This window comes from Phascolarctos cinereus, unplaced genomic scaffold (genome assembly GCF_003287225.1).
Source record: "Phascolarctos cinereus isolate Bilbo 61053 unplaced genomic scaffold, phaCin_HiC Scaffold_1;HRSCAF=81, whole genome shotgun sequence".
NCBI lineage: Eukaryota > Metazoa > Chordata > Mammalia > Diprotodontia > Phascolarctidae > Phascolarctos > Phascolarctos cinereus.
Genome location: NW_027555514.1, coordinates 291,557,724 through 291,579,820, shown reverse-complemented (window position 1 = coordinate 291,579,820; position 22,097 = coordinate 291,557,724). Strand labels below are relative to the sequence as shown.

Genomic DNA, 22,097 nt, shown 5'->3' with positions numbered 1-22,097 from the left:
AAACCTGCCCCAAACCTTGGGTGGGCTGGGCTGTCTCCACGGCTTCTCCAAGCGGGCCCCCCCTCCCAAGGCTAATGCGCCCAGGACGGGGCTGGTGGCCGGAAGGTCCACGTGGTGGAGGGGCCACGTCCCCAAGCTGAGCCAGGAAAGAAACTGGCCTTCCGAGATTGTCAGGCAGCAAACAGCGCAGCCTGATACCCGGCTCACTTTCGGCAGAGCCCCCTCCGTCCTTCCCTGCCATCCTGCAAACCACTCACACTCGTTTTGGAGTTAGTAACGGCCAAGGCAGCTCGGATCCAACTCGGCCGATGCTCCCCCCATTTTAAAAGAAGTATTGACTTAACTGGTTCGTGTGAATGCCGGGGCCCTTTTGCTGGACAACTGCGTTTCTCTTAGCAGTGAGTTGTTAAAGGTTATTTCTCTGAGTATTTGTGTAGGGCCAGAGTAGGCTGGTCTGGGTTTCCATAAGTAAAGCAGCCTCCATGGCACAACTGTTAGGACAGACAAGACACCCAGAAACTTCTTGGAAACCAGATCAAAGTTTGCCTGTTTACTGGTCATGGACAGGGACTCGGACATCTAAACCCCTTATGCTCTTACTCACCAAGCCAGTTTGGGGAGGACGGCCTGGGGCCCCACATTTTCTCTGGGTACATGATTGATCAGAGCCCTTAACCTGGGGTCCAAGGAACTTTTTTTTTAATGTTGACAAATGCATTTCAATATATTTAATTCCTTATGCAGTCCTCTGGATTTTGTTTTGTGCATTTGAAAACTTGATTATGAGACAGGGACTGTGGACTTCACAGCCTGGCTGAGGAGTCCAGGACCCAACAAAGATGAAGTTCCCTTCCCTTTCTACCCAAGGAATGCTTTGGTAAAAGTCCTGGATCTAGTTCTAGGGGGATGAAAGTGGCTTGTTCGCATTAAATAATTCAACAGTTAGATTGATATTGAAGGAGTATGCCTCCCAGATTCTCATTAACTTTAAGTTAAAAAATAAAGTGTTTCTGCAATATTTAGCTGTTCTGCCTAATGACTTGGCTAGCTGTGGGAAGTCGGGCTTGTAGGACTGGCAAAGGTGTGGCCCCCTAAGGAAGGGTTCCGGGCTTCTGCGGGCTGGGCTGTCCTGTATGCCCTCAGGTGTAAAGGCTGCCTTTGGCCACTTTCATTTCTATGACTTGCATTTAGGGGCTGGGTAGGAGGGTGAAGAGAAAAGGGAGCCCAGCTGAGGTGAGGAGCCCACCAACAGAAGGAAGAGAAAGTGTGTTTGCATGGGAAGGGGTGAGGAGCTGCTGAGCTTCGGGAGATTTTGCTTACTCTCTACCCCAAAGGCCAATCTGGTTGGGCCGATCTTCACCTGGCTTCGGTTTTCAGGGTGTTGCTGAGGGTAGGAATTAGGTGGAGTGTCTGTTGTTACCTGGGGTGGTGGCAGTGTTAATTCTAGTGGGACGGAAGTACTTTTTTTAACGGGTTAAGTCCGGCCACGGTCACCTTCCTTTAGTCTGAGCCCCTTGCTTAGCTCAGCTGTTTAGACTTAAAGGGATGGGGGTGACATGTCCTGGCCACACTTTTTCTATGCAAACGGAGACACTTAATGAAGGCCTGGCCTTTTGAGTAGTGGCAAAATTCCCCTCCGCCCTTTTTGTCCATCCAGGTCCTCTGTAACTTCCCTTCCCAGTACTTCTCTCTGCAAAGGGTGAAGATTGTAAAGTTAGCACCCTTTTCTTTGGGAACCGCAGGCACAGAGGTGGAGGGCTGTTTCCTTTGTCTTTCATAGACTTGAGGGCTTTTCTTTTGCCTACCTAAGATGCCTTTAAGCCCTGAGAGGGTCAGGAAAAAGGGATGGGAGGCACTTCTGGTTTGCTTTGCTTGTAGCCAGTACTCAGACCTTCGGGATGCCAGGGGATGATTCAGTTTCAGGAGATACTAGGGCCCCCACTTTTTGGAGCCAGACTTTGGGGCTCAGGCAGTTCAGCCTGTAAGCAGCAATGGAGTTAGCAGGATTAGGACCAGGGCATATATTCAGCAGCCCTTGTCAGCAAACAGAATGCCTGCCTTGAAATGGCTGTGAGGGAATTACTGTAGTAGCAACCGTGCTTCCGGAGCCTTGGGGAGCTCTGCAACCAGGTTTTTGAGTTTTGTGAAGCAGCAGCTAGCGGAAGCCAGAGCATACAGCGTGTGGCCCTGCTGGGAGAGTTGGGGACTTAATAATTCCAAGTGACTTGTTACAAACCCGTGCATAGCCTGGGGATTCCACAAGCAGCTTGCCCCCTTCCATGGCATCACCATGCAGATCAAGCCTGGGGAGAGGGCCATGTTTCCCCAGTGCAAGGAGGTCTCCTTCCTGTCAGGAGAAAGGGACCAGCTAGTGTGGGAGAAAGAAGCTGGTTCTTAGATGGGCAAGCTAGGGATTTCTGGGCTGAAGTAATTGGACGCAGGCTTTGTAACCAATACAGGCTGCCTTAGCATCTTTTTTTTTTCTGATTCCTCCTCCTCTTCTCCCCTCTCATCTCAGTTTCCGGTTTGGACACATGGACAAAGTTATTTGGTGACAGCTTATAAAATCAAGCCAACTGTGCTGTGGCCACACATTGGTGTGTGATCTGGGGGAGCCGAGAACAATCAGGACTTGTTCGGCCCTGAGTGGGAAAGGGCTGCTCCGAGAGGGATTTTCATGAAAGAATTTTTTTTTCAGGCTATGAAGAACGGGTGACACCGGGTGCTGTTTCTCCACACTTAGCCTTTTGTGGGGAAATACAGGTCATCCTGTGGCTAATCTGTCCCCTTCTGGCCAATCTGTCTTTCAGGGTTTCTAAGAGATGAATAGAGACGTGAATTCAGCACCAAGCATTGTGATCTGTAATTGCAGTCCCATGCTTGTCTGATCTCGGTACAAAATGGTTTGAACGGAGCCCTTCGAAGACTTACTGGAAAATAGAAATGTTTAAGAAACGATGAAGACGTTGTCAGATGTTAGCAGAGGATTTGAAAATAGGCAATGGGATGGTCCTTGGAGAGGCAGGCAGGAGGGGTGCCTTCTGTGATAACTGATCCCATTCGGCTCCCAGCCCGAGAGGCTTTGAGATGCTGCTTACTGCATATCTTGACCTTTTCCGTGAAGGAAATGTCCCTTTCACTGCTCAATAGAGAATCACCATTCAGACTTGATGTATTCTTGGAAAACAGTTAAACTGGGGCTTTGGTGGTGGTGATGATGCAGCTAAAATATGGGGGCCTAATTAGCGAGTAAGTGGGCCTGGGTAGTGACGGGCTCCAGCAGGAGAGAACCGGCCTGTGTTTTGCTGATTGTATTTCAGCTCAGAATTCATACAGATATTTTCTCCATCCTCTTTGACAAAGGAGCCACAATATTGCCTTGGAATCTTTGAGTCTCTGGGCAGATGGTGGTGCCGGGGAGCTGCCTGGCACTTTTGTCAGTGAAGTTTCATCTAGGGATCAGGAATAAGTGAGGGGTATCTTCAAAAGACAGCAGAGGATTTTCAAAGGGCCAGTTAGAGATGCTGGGACTGGTCCTGAGGTTTGACTGCGACTGCCTGGTGCTCCGAGGAATAAGGTAGATCTGTGAGGGCACCAAGGGCATAATTTAGCCCCATAGTTGTTATTTTTGAACCAAATACTCATTTCTCCCTCTCCCATCACATTTCTACATGGATTTAAGACATAGGTGTAGATTTCTAAATACACATTTATACATTTTATTTATGTATATTTATATATGTAAATATATATAATATAGTATAATTATATATAATACATATGTATATTTTGGTGGGACAGGGGAGTGTTAGGGATGACTCAATTTAGTCACCTCTCCACACTCCTGTATCTCCACAAAAACCAAAACAAACCAACCAAAAAAAAAATGTCAAACAGACCTCATTTCTGGTTTATCTGGATGACTTTCTTGGCAAATTACTATATTCTTCTTTGAGCTGAAACAAAAGCAGATCCCCCTACATTGTCCTTAATCCTGTATTTTTCCCAAATAAAAATAGGAAAAAATGGCATAAATTCTGTGATGTTTAGTTAAAATATATTTTGTTGACTTTTATTTTTCTATGACCAGCATTTCAGGAAATACCTCCCTCTCCCTCCCCTGCAAAAAACAAACAACAAATTCCTCCTTTTTAACAAGAAAAAGTTAAGCTAAAGCATGTATATGTATGTACACACACACACACATACACACACATATATTTACATATATACATATATATGTATGTATGTATATATGTATGTATGTATGTATATATATGTATATGTATGTATGTATGTATATACATATTGATTGTACCTGGCAATATATGTACCATTTTTCCCCTGTAGACCCCCATCTCTCTGAGAAGAGGAAGGAACTTTGCTTCATTTGTTTTCTGAGTCTGTTGATGGTTTAACTCCTTGCATATTAGTAAAGACTTTTAAAAAAAATTTTGCTAAGTTAGCTGGAGGAGAGATAGAGGCAGTATACAGGAGGAATGATGGGTAAGGTTGTTACTGAAGAGGATGGGGAGGGGAGAGTACAGTAGAGAATGTGGTAAAGGGGCAAGGGTCTTACTGGAGGTGAGGCTATCTCACTTGAGCTTTGAAGAATGGCTAAAGAGGCTCTCTGGGCATAGGTGGCAGTAGGAAACTGATGGAGGAAGGCGACTGTTTTCCATCAGTGGGAAGTTTTTTTTTTTTGTTTGTTTTTTTAATATCATTTTCTAAATGAGGAAATGTTTGATCATTAAATCCACAAGCATTTGCTAATACTTTCTCTGTGTCAGGCATCAGCCTAAATACTGAGGATACAAAGATGAAAATGAAGCACTCCTTGCTTTCAGGGAGGCTATATTCCATCTGGGAAACCACAGGTAAATCACCAGGGACATAAATGTATATGTAGTGGAAATGGAAAGTGAGATCAGAAGGGAAGGCGCTTCAGCAGGAGGTGGCTGGTGCAGGAAATCTTTCCTGCAGAAGGGGCATGTGGGCTCAGACTTGATGGAAGGCAAGAGAATCTGGGAGATGGAGATGAAGAGAATGCCATTCCAGGTCTGGGGTGCAGCCAGTACAAAAACACCAAGAAGGAATAAGGAATGTCGTGTGTGTGTGTGTGTGTGTGTGTGTGTGTGTGTGTGTGTGTGTGTAACAGCCAGTGGGCCAGTGGAGTGGGGCTTTGTAGGATTTGGTGAAGGAAGTAATGTTTAAGAAGACTGGTGAGATGGGGGAGGGGTGTTGAGGAGAGCTCAAGATGCCCCTAGACATGGTCTTATATGTAGTCAGGAGCCACTGGAGTCTACTGAGGAAGGGGGAAGGAGTTTTGTGGTCAGAAACAGCTTTATAATTTTTTTAAAAATTCTAAATCTAACCCCCCCACTCCCACCGCATACTGTCATATACACAGCCGAACACAAAAAGATGACTGCACAGGAAATTGAATCTCTATTTCATACCTCCCACTTGTTTTTAATATACAGACATATAGGCATTATATATCATACGTGACATTATACATATTAAATCCACACGATATATGCATTCCATACATTACTTTTTAAACTTTTCTGTTTCGTTCTGAATTTCCTTTTTTTCTTCTTCTGTGCATTAAAAAGAAAAATTGTTTCAATAGCCCTGTTTTTGCACTTCACTATTGATACCCCGCCTCCCCCATGACGGTTAGGTGGTGCAACATATAGAATATGGGGCCCTGAGTTTGGAAGGCCTGAGTTCAACTCTGGCCTTAAATACTATCTGTGTGACCTTGGGCAAGTCACTTCACCCTGTTTGCCTCAGTTTTCTCATCTATAAAATGGGCTAGAGAAGGCAATGTCAAACCATTCCAGTTTCTCTGCCAAGAAAACCCCAAATGGGGTCATGAAGAGTCAGACATGACTGAACAACAATAAAATTGCTGCCCTTAAGCCCTCCTGCCCCCCATTAAAAATTAAAACGGAAAATAAAACATAAACAAAGCAAAAACTTCATGCAACAAACACACTGTTGAGAAAAACCAAGCCATACCGTGACCATTTCCAAAACTCTGTTTTGGGCCCTTGTGTCCACCTCCTTCCTTTCAGGAGGCAGGGAATGTGTTTTGTCACAGGTGCTCCAGAGACTTGGCTGCTCATTGCATGGATCAGAGAGCTTAAGACTTTCAAAGTTGCTTTTCTTTATGATGCTGTTGTCTTGACATGTTCCCTGGTTCTATTCCCTTCTCTCTTACTTCTGGTCATGTCACCCAGGATTCTCTTTCTGCAATCATCTTTGGTTATTGCATTCATATAGCACAATTCATTCAAGCTCACCAGTATTATCCCCTCTCTTAAGCCTGCTTCCTATCCCTAGTTCTTCACTTTTTGAGACTGATGTATTTCTGTGCCAAACTCTGTGTGCAAAGAGGTGCTGAAATTTCCTTTGTCCATTTCCAGTAATAGTGAGGGTTATGTCACGCCCACTGCCCACCTCTCCTTCCGTGTCTGAATAGTCTCATATACTCCACTCCTGAGAGAGCAAGTTCCACCTCCTTTTTCCTCCTTTCTACGGTAGCACGTTCCTTTTACCCTTCCTTGTTCTTGCTCTCTGAAAATCCTTGGGAGAGAATGAATTAATCCCCAGGTTGTGTGTGTGTGTGTGTGTGTGTGATTTAAATTTAACTTCCTCAATACCATTTGAAAACATTGAGGTTCTGAAGGGACACCTATTTCTTCTCTCCTTATTAAAATGTTAGCACTGTATCATCATATGTTGCCTTTTAATTGCTTAAAGAAATTTGCCTTCCTAGGTTTTTCTTGACTTTTATGGTTCCATTTCAAGTTCCTACTGAACTCCTTTTTTTCCCCCCGACTGTGGCTTAACCATTTCTTTCTGGATACTTGGCAATATATTTTCTTTGATGTGAGGATTCTGGATTTTGGCCACGATATTCCTTAAATTTTTTTTCCCTTTTAGGATTCTTTTCAGGAGGTGATTGATGTCTCTCTATATCCAATTTACCTTCTGGTTCTAATAGATATGGGCAATTTTTATTTATGATTTCTTGAAAGAGTATCTGAGCCTTTTTTTTAAAGTCATAGTTTTTAGGGACTCAGTTTCTTATATTCTCTTCTTGACCTGTTTTCCAGATCAATTGCTTTGCTGTCAGGTATTTTATATTTTGTTCTATTTTTTTTCAATTGTTTGATATTGTGTTAATATTTCTCTTTGTTTCATGGAGTCATTGATTTTTGCTTTTTAAAGATTTGGTCACTTATTGCTTATTCTCCTAATTCTTTCCTTTAAAGATTTTATTTCAAACAGTAGATTACTATAGTCATTGACTGCTGTGTCTTTTGTACTTAATCTATTCCACTGATCCACTACTCTGTTTCTTAGCCAGTTCCAAGTAGTTTTGAGGTCCAGAAAACCATCAAAACTACTTGGTACTGGCTAAGACATAGAATAGTAGATCAGTGGAATAGGTTATGTACAAAAGATACAACAGTTAATGACTATAGCAATCTACTGTTTGATAAACCCAAAGACTCCATCTTCTGGGATAAGAACTCTCTATATAAGAAAAATTTCTGGGAAAATTGGAAAGTAGTATGGCAGAAACTAGGTTTAGACCAACATCTTACACCCTAGACCAAGATAAAGTCAAAATAGGTATGCAATTTAGATATAAAGGCTGATACAATAAGCAAACTAGGAGATCAAGGAATAGTTTTCCTATCAGATCTATGGAAAAGGGAAGAATTAATGACCAAATGTGATAAAGAACCTTATGAAATACAAAATGGATGATTTTGATTACATTAAATTGAAAAGCTTTTGTACAAACCAAGCCAATGCCACCAAGATTAGAAGGGAAGCAGAAAGTTGGGGAAATTTTTACAGCCAATGTCTCTGATAAAGGCCTCATTTCTCAAATATATAGAGAACTGAGTCAAATTTATAAGAATAGAAGTCATTCTGTAATTGATAAATGGTCAAAGGATACGAACAGGCATTTTTCAGATGAAGAAATTAAAGCTAACTATAGTCATATGAAAAAATTATTTAAATCAGTATTGATTAGAGAAATACAAATCAAAACAATTCTGTGGTACCACATCACACTTGTCAGATTGATTAATATGACAAAACAGAATGATGATAAATGTTGGGGAAGATGTGGGAAAACTGGGGCACTAATGCATTGTTGGTGGAGTTGTGAACTGATCCAACCATTGTGCAGAGCAATTTGGAACTATGCCCAAAGGGCTACAAAACTGTGCATACCTTTTGACCCAGGAATGCCACTTCTAGGTCTGTATCCCAAAGAGATCATAAAAGATGAAGAGGACCCATGTGTACAAAAAATATTTATAGTAGCTCCTTTTGTGGTGGCTGAGAACTGGAAATTGAGAGGATGCCCATCCATTGTGGAATGGCTAAACAAGTTGTGGTATATGAATGTGGTGAAATACTATTGTTTCATGAGAAATGATGAAACAGGCAGACCTCGGAAAAGCCTGGAAAGACTTATATGAACTGATGCAGAATGAAAAGAGCAGAACCAGGAGAACATTGTACATAGTAACAGCCAGATTGTGTGATGATTGACTTTGGTAGACTTTGCTCTTCTCAGTAATGCAAGGATCTAAGACAACCTCAAAAGACTCACAGTGGAAAATGCTATCCATATCCAGAGAAAGAATTTAGGAGTTTGAATGCTGATGGAAGCAGACTGTTTGCTCTCTTTTTCTTTCTTTTCTTTTTTTTTTAATTTCTTCTTTCTTATGGTTCCTCCCATTAGTTCTAATTCTTTGTTACATCATGACTAATATGAAGATATGTTTAATATGAATGAATAAGTAGAGCCTATATCAGATTGCATGCTATCTTGGTGAGGTGGGGAGGAGAGGGAAGGGGAGAAAATTTAAAACTCAAAAGCTTATGGAAGTGAATGTTGAACACTAAAAATTAATAACTTTAAAGAAGGATTTTATTTCATCTTTATCATTTTATCTCCTCATGTCTGCCCATTATCTATGACATCTTTGTGGAAAATCCTTTATTTTCCCCTTTGTGTCTCTGCTTGCAGTTGTTACAACAAGTACTTCTTAAGCACTTGCTGTGTGCTAGGCCCTGTGTGCTAGGTTCTAGGGACATACAGTTTTAGGCATGGCTGATTGGTTCATTTGTCTTGTTGGACTGTGCATTTTCATTATAAAGGCCTTATTTTTCTTAAAAATTATCAATGGGGTAAATGAGAGGGAAAGAAAATAAATGCAGATAGAAATAGTTAAATTAAAATCTAAATATGCACCTAAAGAAATAAGGATAAGGATACATTTTCATTCAATGTAGCCATCTTCATTTGTAACAGGTTTACATTCTAACATTGAAAAATGTGTATATTAGTTCAGAAATATTGACTGGGGGCTGAATTATGTCTTTGTTACTTTATAGATCTAAATAGCTTGTCAGAGTCTGCTGAGGGTCTCCTACCCTCAGTTTTCAGTCATTACATATAAGACCTAGGCAAGAACCTTTCAGGAAGGGTTGGAACTAATGCTCCTAGGCTCGTTTTTCCTGTGGGCTCAGCACCTTGGAGTTAGCACAAAGTGAGAGAAAGAAAACTTGCCATCTGAATCTCTTGTTTCCAGTCTCGTCACTTGTTCTTTTTAGTTGTGTGATGCTGGCTAAGTCACAATGCTCTCTGCTTCAGGTTTTTCCTTTGTGAAGTGAACAAGTCCGACTAGTCATTCTCTTGAAGTCTCATTCTGCATTGACATCTTATGATGTGATTTTCTAGAGATGCTGCAAGGGCGCTAGGAAATTCTGACTACGTACCATAGTGTGTCCATTTTGAATGGGGGAGAGAGAGGATCATAACTTTTGTTTCTTTTTTTTACCTGAACTTAAACAGCAAACACAGTGAACATTAAACAAATATTGTAGGACAGAAGGTTGGATTTGAGAATTGGAATCTTTATTGTGCAGAGTTTGATTTTCTTTTAAACTATATAATGAATTCAACACTTAATTTTTAAAGTGGTTTTACTTATCTGTTTTTACTTGTAGTCTTTCTTGTTTTCTCCTCTGGGCATTAAAATGCCTCAGTGAACCTCTTTGTCTTTATTATTTATTTGTGCAATTCTGTCCTTATCCCTACCCCTACCCCATGCCTCAGCCCCCTCAGCTTGTCCCTTTTATAAAAGAAAAAAAAAGAGAATAAAAACACTCGTAAAAATATGAATAGTCTAAATATAACAAATTCCCATATTGGCCATGTCCAGAATGTATGTCTCCTTCTTCACTTTGGGTTCATTATCTCTTTGTCCAGAGGTGAGTGGCATATTTTATCCTTGGGCCTTGGGAATCAAGGCCGGTCATCACACTGATTAGAGTTCTTAAGCTCTTCCAAGTTTGTTTTATATTGTTGTTGTCTAAATTGTTCTCCTATTTCTGCTCACTTTGATCTGCATCAATTCATACAAGTCTTTCCATTTTCCTTCAAAACTGTCCCCTTAATAATTTCTTCTGGTGTCCTAGGTTTCATTACATTCATACATCATGATTTGTTCAGCCATTGCCCCAATTTATGAATATCCCCTTAGGTGCCAGATTTTTGTCACTACAAAAAGAAATACTATAAATATTTTTTTGGTATCATATGGGGTCATTTCTTCTTTCTTTGCTCTTTTTGTGATATAGACCTATTAGTGGTATTGCTGACTCAAATAGTATGCACAATTTAGGAAAGTTAGGGGCATAGATCCAAATTGCTTCCCTGAATGTCTCAACCAATGGCACCTTAGCATGCCTGTTTTCTCACAGCCCCTCCAGCATCTGTCATTTTCCTTTTTGTCAACTCTTGTGATCTGAGGCCAGTGAGGGTGATCCTTAGACTTGCTTAATTTGCATTTCTTGAAACAGTAGTGACTTGTAGATTTTTTCATGTGATTCTTCAATAACTTCTATATTTTGCTTAGAAAAACTGCCTGTTCATATTCTTTCACCAATTAGTTGCAGAATAGATTTTATTCTCATACATTGGACTCTGGTTTTTATATATTCTGGAAAGGGGACCTTTATCAGAGAACTTGCTGCAACATTACTTGCCCCTCCCATAACCTGCTTCCTTCATAATTTTAGCTGCATTGGTTTTGTTTTTGCAGAATTGTTTAAAATTTGATTCATCATAATTGTCCTCTTCACCTTCTACGATCTAGAGAAGAACATTGTTTTACAAATCTTGAGAAGAAGAGATTTCACCATTTTCACCATTAATCAGCTAGTTTAGAGGTAGTTATTATTACTATTATAGTTGTGATGGTTGTTCTTATCCAGACATGGCCAATGCAGGAGTCTGTTTGCTGGACTATGCATATTGATAAACAGGGCTTTCTTTTTCTTTTTCCAGTGGGGTAATTGGGAGTAAAACAAATCAATTTTCATTCATAAAAAATAATTTTAACAAAAGATCTAATTAAGGTTTTATCTACTCAATAGTGGTAGGCCCTATGGTGGATACTAGAGAAAGGGAAAAACTAACCCTTGCCCACGGTGCCAAGTACAGTTGGTAAGCCTCAGACTCAGGAGAAGGGAGAGATAAAGGGCTGCCTTGGGGAAGAGCAGGATTAGCCTGGCCCCAGAGGGCACAGGGTACAGTACTTGGAAAGGAGGGTGGCTGGACTGCAGGAAGGCTTTCCAATGCCAAGAGCTCTTCCTGTTCCAAAGAGGATGGACTACCTCTGGGCCTGGGAGAGTCAGATTCCCTGGAGGTCTGCAGCAGAAGGCTGCTGGCGTAGAGCAGAGATTGTGGCCAAGGTTTGGGTTTGACTATGGTTGGGATTAAGGTTCTTAGGTCATGAACTTGAAATGGAAATATGTGTACATATACATAGGTATTAGAGATCTACATAGAGAGAGATCTTTACATACTGTAGCTAGATGGCTATATTTTAATACAATTGATTTCCACGATAATCCTATGCATTTTATAGATTTATGAACATTATTCTGAGGAGTGACTGGGCTTCATTCACAAATGTCCAAAGTTTAGGACGTAAAAAAGGTGAAGAGCAGCTAGAGGAGAGAGCTCGGGTTCTTTTTGAGCCTTTTCCCCCTTTCTTCTCACTCTCACTCACGGCCTTCCGTTAATGAATGTTGAGAAAGGAGAGGGCAGGGCATCTGTCATGAAATTGAACTCAAATTTGTCCTGAAGCTGCTTGAGAAACGGTATTGGAAACATTGCCTATTTTGTGATGTGGAGATATTGCCACCTCCACGCCTACCTTCAGACACAGTCATTTGGGTTTATGGGAATGGTGTCTGGTGCCCTACCCAAGCCTGAGTCATGAGTCTCTGGAGGTGCTCTAGGTTAAAAAGAAAAGAAAAAGAAAACAGAGTAACAACATCATTGCTGGTGATGGGAAGCTTTGCCATCTTTCCACACTGAGCTGGGCTTAGGACAATAGACAGTCATCCATCCAGCTGCACTTGAGTCCTTTCCAGTAGGGTGTAGGGCCTACTTCCTGTGCTTGTTCCTGGGGCAGGTCCTCTGTGTGCTCAGAGTCACTCGTGGGGCAAGAAAAGGCCTGGGCATAAGGTGTCATGGAAGGGTTATGGGCATTATAAGGAAATAATGCCTTTGGAAAATGAGAAGTTCCTGGAGTTCATTGGTTGGTGTCACGGTGGACATGGTACCAGGTGTGGAGGGAGACAGACCTGAGTTTGAATCCTGTCTGAGATATTTAGTTTGGTGACCTCTGACAATTCAATTAACCTTTCTCACTCTCAGTTTCTCCATCTCTAAAATGGGACAGTAACCATTCCTGTGTCACAGCTTGCTGGGCATAACGGATGCATAGGCAGAGAGATGTGGGAAGAATTAAGAGTTTTCTTGTTGTGGTTGGAATGGAGACCATATGATGGGGGTATTGTGGGGTCATTTTAGAGTAGGGGTTCTTAAGCTGGGACCCAGGAGCTGTGAAAGGGCTCTCTGGAAGAGTTTCAGGGGAGTCTGTGGACTTGGTTTGGGGGGAAATGACCTCTTTATGTAAACTATAATGAAATCTAGCCTCTCCCATGTCCTAAGCAGGGCCCCACTGGCTTCACAAGCTCACCATAGGGGTGTTTGGCACAAAGAAGTTTAAGAACCTCTATTTTCTAAAGACATTTCTGGTTTTCCCTTAGTGAAGAGTGTGATGCTCCAGTGATTTCCAGTGCGACATGAATCTGAGCCCCTCCCCCCCACTCTGGGTGCTAATTGCAGCTCTTAGAATCTTACTGTAAATTAAATGTGTGTGTGCTGGAAAATCACTGAGACTTTCCAGCCATGCAGATCTGTTCAGATTAGTCAGATAAGAGAGTCTAGGAACATGACAGAGTGTCAACTCCTGAGGCCTTGATAACGTAAGGGGGAAAAAAATCACCTGGCATGGCGCAGTGCATGGGGAGAGCTGGTCTCCATCCTCCAGGTGGTTACTAAGCTACCAAGTGCTGGTGAGGACTCCGAACAGGGCAAAGGTATTTTAAGCAAGAAAAGCCTCCCTTTGGACTCAACAGAGGCTAACCCTGTTTGATAGCAGGCCCTCTTGTGCTGCTGCCAAGAGCCGACTTCTTGGGATGTGGGCTGGGCTTACTCCAGAAGCCTCCTGCTGCCCCTGCTTCCTCACTGACCTTTGACAGAAATTGAAGAAGGGAGAAATGTTCTGTGACGCTTGTCAAAGAAATCTAGTCCTGGCCTGGGCTGACAAAGAGCTAATTTGGGATAAGCAGAGACAGATGCCATCATGCAGGTAGAAGACTCCTAGGTACCAGTGCTCACGAAGGCTATGGAGTGAGCAGCCTCTGGGCCAGGTGGAATGTCATTTGAGAAAAACATGAGGCGTGCTCACCTGCTGGGGCTAATACAGACCTCCCAATGGCAAAGGATCGTCCATGGCTTGCTAGCCATCCTATGTATGGGGGAGTTGCTTAACAAGGGTAAGATGCCTGTGGTGCAGAATTTATGAGGCTAGTGAGCTTGTAACCCACATCCAGACTGGGTTAACTGACTGGGTAGAGGAGAGCATGTGGGATGCTCATGTCATTGTTCTGGCTTGCCTTACCTTACCAGCTATTCAATTAAAAAAAAAAAAGAAAATAAAGAAAAACAATTTTTCTGTAAAACACTTGCCTCCCAACAACCTGTGGGGTAGGTGGCATTGCTACTACACCATCTGTTTTACAGATGGAGAAGCTGAGGCTTGGAACAGTGAAGGGACTCACCCATGATTGAACATCAGATAGGTGTGGGGATTCATCTCCCCTCATACCTTTGTCTGACTTTCCCCCAGGTGCCATGATGCCTTCACCTAGAGTGTCAGCACTGGGTGTTTGAAAAGTCATGTTTATTCTGGGACAAATTGTCATTTCAAGAATGCTGAATCGAGATGCGTCAAATGAACACGCTACATTAATAGATAGCTGTAATCCCGTCTGGATTGCCTGGGTGCCTTTCATCCTCAGACCTTCTGATCTCTAACAACGTGGAGCTGCTGATGTGTGATGCCTCCTGGACTCGGCTGGTGACTTTCATTCCAGCGTAGTTATAGAAAAATAGAATTGCTCACTGAGGTCGGTACAGCAATCTCTGCTAGGTAGCCTGGACTTTGGGGTACTCTGTTCCAGATACTACTTGTATAATGATGATGGTGATGATGATATTGATGCTGCTGCTACAAGCATCTATATTGTGCTTTAAGGTTGACAAAAGACTTTATCCTCACAACAACCCAACTAGTAAGTGTCTGGGCAGGATTTGAACTCACATCTTCCTGATTCCAGGTTTAGTGCTCTGTCCATTGTGATACCCCCAGCTGCCTCTAATCTCACTGTTTCTGAGAAATAGCAGGGCATGCAGCCCAGCTCCTCTAGTGGGGAGGGTCTCTTCCAGAGCTGTGGAGGTGGTAAAGTAAAATTGGCATCTTCAGGGCAGATGGCTTTAACATCGTTTATTTTTTAAGATCTTCAGGGTCATTAGGACAACCGAAAGTAAAGTTGGGCACTGACTTGGCTCCTCATTGATTTAGGAATAAATGTATATTTTGGAAAACATACTCGGGGCAGCTAGGTGGCACAGTGGATAGAGCACCAGCCCTGAAGTCAGGAGGACCTGAATTGAAATGTGACCTCAGACCGACACTTGACACTTACTAGCTGTAGGACCCTGAGCAAGTCACTTAACCCCAATTGCTAAAAAACACACAAAAAAACCCACATACCCTCCAGGGGTGTGATTAGAGAAGTTAGGTAGTGCTGTGTATAAAGCCCTGGGCCTGGCATTGGCAAGACCTGAGTTCAAACACAGCCTTAGATAGTAGCTGTGTGACCCTGAGGAAGTCACTTAACCTCGGCGTCGGTTTCCCCATTTGTAAAATGAGGATATATTAATAACACCTACCCCTCAGAGCTGTGAGGATCAGATGAGATGAGATTTGTAAAGTGCTTAGCACGGCATCAGACACATGATTGGTACCATGCAAACGTTGTCATCCTTCTCAGTGTGTGATCTCCTCAAGGTAGACATTCCCTCTGGTGGAGCAGATGGCAACTCATCTGCACCTTCACATCCTGTGTGGTCAGGAGTGGAAAGCCTGCGGGAATGTTCCCTAGTGAGTCTGTCTAGTGAGCGGAAGTCTTTGGCATCTCTTTAGGATCACGTTTTCAAATGTTTCTATGTCTTTAACTCTGACGATTCTCCCTCTTCCCCCACCAGTTCTTATTCGTTAATTCTTTTGTTTATCCCTAGTCTATGTTGGGCAATATGAATAAGCATAAAGGTGATCTCCCTTCCTCCCCTTCCCTCTCCCCTTCTCTTCCTTCCCTCTCTTGCCCTCTCGCCCTCTCCCCTCTCCTCTCTGTTGCTGCCTGTCTCTTTAATACACGCACACGCCCTGTTTTCTCCAGAACCTTTCCTTTCCAGAGGAGGGATATGGAAATGTATTCTTCATTCTGTACCTATGGCCCACCACCCCTGTGCTTCAGTATCTGTCCTGTGGAGTTGGGATGGTTCACTGCATCATTGGCAGCTCTGATGTCTTTAGAAATGTTTTAGTTCTATTATTGTCACTGTGTAAGTCGTTCACTTGGTGCTTCTCTGCAGCAGTTGGTAAGATGTGCCAGGTTTCTCTGAATTCTTTATATTTCCAGTTTCTTAGATACTTCATTAATGTATTACGTCGGTTTAGGTAACTAATGGACATCCATATTTGCCTAGATATTTTGTACAGTCGACACCTTTTCCTCGTCTTTTTGACCTCTGTGAATGTATGCGTGCACTAGTAGGATTCTTGGGTGCCCGTTTAGGAACATCTTTCTAGGATGGCTTCCAGTGGTTTTCCAGAGTGGTTGAATGGATCCACAGCAGAATGCTAGTGATGGGGCTATCTTCTCTGCACTGCCTATCCCCCACTGCTCATGTGCTGGTCTTGTAGATACAGCCACACCTGATTTGAGGGACGCTTTCTTCAATGACGAGACTTCTATGAGCATATTTAGGCCTTGGCCAACTTAAACTAGTGCTTTGAGGCTTGCAAAGCCCTTCATAAATGTTATCACATTTGATCCTCCCAACAAATCTGGGAGCTGCTAATCGAGGCTCTGTTTGGAAAAATGAGGAAATGGAGGCCATGGTTTTGTCCATGCTCATCCAGCTAGTAAATGTCTTAGGAATGATTTGAACTCATTTCCTCCCTCCAGGTCTGTGTGACCTCGTAGCCGGCCTGAGGAATTATTGATAATAGAAAATGGCTGGTGCCTTTCCTCCACCTTCCCCAGAAGACATCTTCTAGGGTGAAATCAAATCTCTCGGGCTTTTCCTGGTGGAGGGGGAGGGGTGCTGTTGTTCCCACTGGCACCGATTTAGTCCATTCTACTCCAGAGCCTCGAAGAAAAGCAGACTCTCGGCATCTGTGACCTAAACCTCTCCTCAGTGTCTCTTCTTTTTTTCAGATTCAGTCTTTCCCCTCAAGGGTTTCTAGCTCCCCTCTTCCATCCCCTGAGTCTGACTAGGAGAGGTCATGCCAGCCTTCCTTTGTCAAATTTTGGCTGGCTGTGGAATGATCATATTAGCCAGTCTCCATCCTTCTCTGATTATGGAGGCAGCCAAGCAGTCCAGTCTGTCTGAGCCACTCCATTGATGGAAAGAATCAGGGACCTTGCTTAGAAATAACTCCGTGCTTTGTAAACCCCTAAAATTCATCTTCTTAAACAGAAAATAGCAGCTTCAAAATAACAGCCCCTTGCTCATTGTCTAGATCAGGGGTGGGAAACCTTCGGCCTCCAGGCCACCTGTGGCCTTCTAGGTCCTCTGGGGCAGCCTTTTGACTGAGTCCAAGTTTCATAGAACAAATCCATTTATGAAGGGTATTTGTTCTGTGAAGTTTGGCTTCAGTCAAAGGGCCTCACTTGAGGACCTAGAGGGTCACTTGTGGCTTCAAGACTGCAGGTTCCCCACCCCTGGTCTAGTGGTAACCTTGCTGTATCACTGACCTCCAGACCAGAGGACCTGCTTCCTCTTGGGACGGCTTCCAATGGACTAAGGCTTAGGACAGTCCTATGAAGTTAAGCATCCCCTGCGTATCAGGTCCTGGGCTGGGCACTGGGGTGGTCCAGGCCATGTGAGGAAGACTGGGGCTCCTTTCTCCTTTCCCAAGCACTATATGGTGCTTTTCAGTTTACAAAGCAAGCTAGGTCCACTTGGGCCCCCTACCAAACATCTACGTAGGACCTCCTCAGCCAGTCACAAATGATACATAGAAAAAAACAGGAACAATTCTATCCTCACAGGCCTCTGTGTGTGTGTGTGTGTGTGTATGTATGTGTGTGTGTGTGTGTGTGTGTGTGTGTGTGTGTGTGTGTGGTGAATTTAATTAAGGCCATTTTCACATGAGGTAACAGATATGCAGGAGGTTCAGTCATTTCTCCATGGTCAGTTACGCATACAGGAGATCTAGGGTAGGTGTTCAAACTCGGTTCTCCAACTGGGGCACGTGGTGGACAAAGTCTTGGACCTGGAGTTGGGAAGACCTGAGTTCGAATGTGGCCTCAAACACTTACCAACCATGGGACCCTGGACAAGCTTCTTAATCCTTGTCTGCTTCACTTTCATTAGCTGTAAAATAAAGATGCTGATAATGGCACCTACTTCTCAGGGTGGTTGTGAAGATCAAATGAAATAGCATTTGTAAAACCCTTTGTATGGTACTTGGCACTCATACTTCTTTCCTCCTCCCTCCTTCCCTCCCTCCCTCCTTCTTCCTTCTCCTCGGAAAGAATCATCCCCTCCCCCCACAAAGAACTTCTAATCCAGGACATCAGAAGGCCATGTCTATGGTCATAGCTCGGTTCAAGTCCAGCTTCATTCATTCTTCCATTGACCTCTCCAGATAACTTTTCCGATCCTTTTTGGTGGGTTATGAACCACTTCTAGCAGTCTGTGAAGCTTTTGGGACCCTTCTCAGATGTTTAAGTGTATAAAATAAAATTCATAAGATAACAAATGAAAACTAATTATATTATAATACACAGATCAAAATTAATTTTTTGTTGCAAATAGATATATTCAATGAACAAAAATTCCAAAATTAGCCATGTCTGAGAGAAAGAGAGAGAGATAGAGAGTCAGAGACAGAAAGAGAGAGAAAGGAGAGAGAGGGAGAGCAAACTAGCTCAGTAAGTTGTAACACTGAGTGTGCAACAGGTTACTTTGGTAGACCTTGAGCTCCTCATTAGTGGAGGTATTCAAGTGAGGCCCCAGTTGGCAGCTAGGGCATCATTGGAAGGCTTCACACTTTCATTCCAGGTTGGCCTGGGTGTGGCCCATAGCGTGACTTCTGATACTGACATTCTGTGAGTTTGAACCTGGCCCCCTCAGTGAGCATTACTTGAATGCCCTGATCTGAGCTGGGAGGAAGTTTGAAGGGCCCTGTAAGTTCTGATTTGATGCTAAGATTCTGTTGTTAGAAATTGGACAGTTATCTGGTGGGTTATTAAAACATGCATGTTCTTACTACTGCAATAATGCTGGTTCTGGGAGCTCACTTCTTCCTATTTTCCATTAGTTTTACTGCTTAAGTGATTAGTGCTAAAATGCAGAAGAGAATTTTGTTTGTGGGTTTTTTTTCTCCCTTTGTTGCTAGGATGAGCTATCAGCACTAACGATGAGTTAATGATAATTTTCCAAAACAGATTCACTCAGAATTGAATGTGTTTACTAGGCCGTGGAAAGTCTTTGTAGTAAAAGCTACTGTGGATGTGAGATTGACTGGGTTTAGCCCGTGATAGGACTCTTAAGGAGGCTATAATCACCACCTCCTTTTCCTTTAATCTCTATCCCCGCCGTCCTTATCCCCAAGGACAGTAGCGAATCAAACCACACCCCTGGCACAGCCAAATGTGGTGACACTCACTCAGCTTGATTCCAGGATCCATCCTTCACTTCCTGAAATTCTCCAAACTCCACCTGGGCTCGTGGGTGGACAGGGCAAGATGTACAAGTCGGTGTTGGTTCTGGGGGCTGGTTTGACATGACAGCCCTTTGTGCCCCAGTCCACACAACGGCCTGGCCATCTCCAGATCCCCACCATAAGATGGGTCATGGGGAAGTGGTGGGAGTGGCAGACTGAAGAAAAAGGGTGAGTGAGTGTCGGGTACAACTGGTGTGGAGCAATCCCCATTTCACTTAGTGTCCCCTCTAAGAAGTGACAGTAATGCCTTTTGTTGACCTGAAGCTTACATTGAGACAGCAGTATGAAGTGGTGGATTAAAAAAGAAGGGGGAGAAGAAAACAAATCTCCAATAAGAAAGATCTTTGGCCTTATGAAGAGGGGAGGTAATAGTCCCGCTTTCCTAGGTTCCATTCTGGGCATGGAAGTTTCGGACGGATGATGGTTGGCATCTAAGAGAGTGTGACCAGGATGATGGAAGGATTCTTGAAGAGGGAGTGGCTTCTCCCCTATTGGAGTCTCCAAGCCAGGTCTGCATACCAGATTTTGGTGAAATGGGCCTGGGAGCTGGGAAGTAGGGGAGAGAAGATGGGATCTTGTCTACATCAATTCATCTTGGGGATGGTCTTCAAGACCCTTTCCATTGCTAACTCTGAGGTTCTGGGAGTCCAGTAGAAGGCTGGTGTCTTGCTAATAAAGCAGGTGTGCAATCATGACCTTTTAAAAACAAAACCCCACACTATAGGAGAGAAACAGGACAGGATCTGGCTGCTGGAGGAAAGCTGGAGGTAGGTTTCTTGAGCATTGGCTTAGAAATGGACAGTGTAATTCTCTAAGATTTTAGTGACTTGGAGGTGGGGGCTATGGGGGAGGTGAGGGGTGGCAGTGAATCTCCTGCCCTGCTTGGGGCTGGCTGGAATTTATTATTCCAAACTGCACAGTGAAGCAAGCTTGGCAAGCATGACCTTTAATGAAGGGGAGAGAGAGGGCGTGGGAGTGACTTAGCATTTATTGATTATTGATTGACATTGTGTTCAGTGCTGTCCAAGCTAATAGGGACTTAGCAGGTAGGGATGTGAAGATTTCCCTAATTAACAAGAGCGAAAGGGCTTTAAGTGGAGGTGGGGGGAGGTGTAGTCATATGACAGAGAGGCCAGAGAGAAGCCCCTGCTTCTGCTGTGCTCTGGCAGCCAGTGAAGAGATGAACAGCAGGGAAATGGCTTCTGTCTCAATGGCTGTAAACTGCCTACTGGACATCAATGGGCCCTCACTGGGAAGAGCCCAGCATCTGGCTTCAGAAGACAGCTGTGCAAGCCTAAGGTCATCCCCTGAAGCCTGTGTGGGTCAGGGTGAGTCCTCCAGTCTTCATAACAGTCAAAGGAAAGGGTTGGAGCTCTGGAAGAATTGAGAGTCCAAGGTCATGACCTACCATTTCCAGAACATTTGCTGATTCACAAAGTGCCATCTTCATGCTGAAATGTGAGGTCACTCAGCACGTATTATGATCCCATTTCACAGATTGTTGTTACCAGAACGTTGAACACTGAGACTATAGCACACTTTGACTATGCCTCGATCTGGATTATTAGAATTAGAATTATGTAAGATGGTAGTATCACAGGATTTATAGGTTAAAGGGAACTACAAGGTCATCTGGTCAAACATCTTCATTTTATGGATGAGGATAGAGGTTCTGAGAGGTGACATTGCCCAAGGTCACCCAGCTAGCAACTGGCAAGTTCAGAATTTGAGCAGGTCAGAGGTTCAGGGATCACTGCCACCATCACCACCATCACCACCATCATCACTAAGGTAGGGCTGAATGGGATCATCTAATTCAACCCTCTTATTTTGCAGTGGAAGAACCAACTAAGGTCACGTGACTAGTATGGCACATACCTGGGATTTGAACCCTTCATGTAGCTGGGCTTTTAGGGGAAGAAGATTGTGGTGCAGGGAAGTGACTTGTTTGTTCATTCATTTATTCATTCATTCGTGTAAGAAACAACTATGGAATGCCTAGGATTGCTGCTGTTAGAATTCGGCAGCTGAGTTTCCAGCCTGCTGCCAAAACCCTGAGCCTTCTCTCCACCTCCTGCAAAACACACTACTTTTTTTACTGACTCGATTGAAGGATTTCACAACAAGCTATGTGCAGGGAGAGATGGTTTTCTTGTTTGCAACATGCATGGGTCTTTTTTCGCCCTCCTTGGCCATCTGATTGCTTCAGCCGTTTGGGCTCACTCGCTCACGTGGGGAGTTCCTGACCTCTCAGGGTCATTCCTTTAATGTTTAAGGGAGGTGTTCTGAACACAAGCATCCAGCAGCAGGATTGAGGGGGTGGAGAGTATGTGTTGAGTGAGAACCCATATTGTAAAACAATTTTCTTCAATAATTAGCAAGAAAGAAATATGTGTGCAGCCTAAATGTAAATGATTCAGTTCTTTAAATTTTTCCTTCTACTGCTGTATGGGAAAGTTCCTTCCTTCCTCATTCCCCCTCCCTCCCTCCCTTCCTTCCTTCCTTCCTCCCTTCCTTCCTTCCTCCCTTCCTTCCTTCCTCCCTTCCTCCCTTCCTCCCTCCCTCCCTCCCTCCTCCCTTCCTTCCTTCCTTCCTTCCTTCCTTCCTTCC

The 22,097-nt window shown here is 43.5% G+C and overlaps 1 protein-coding gene across 4 annotated transcripts in view; it reads left to right on the top strand.

Annotated features, from left to right (window-relative positions):
- The window catches only part of TAFA5 (TAFA chemokine like family member 5), a 573,238-nt gene that overhangs the window by 207,580 nt on the left and 343,561 nt on the right, over nucleotides 1–22,097 (top strand). The gene's annotated exons all lie outside the window — the stretch shown is intronic.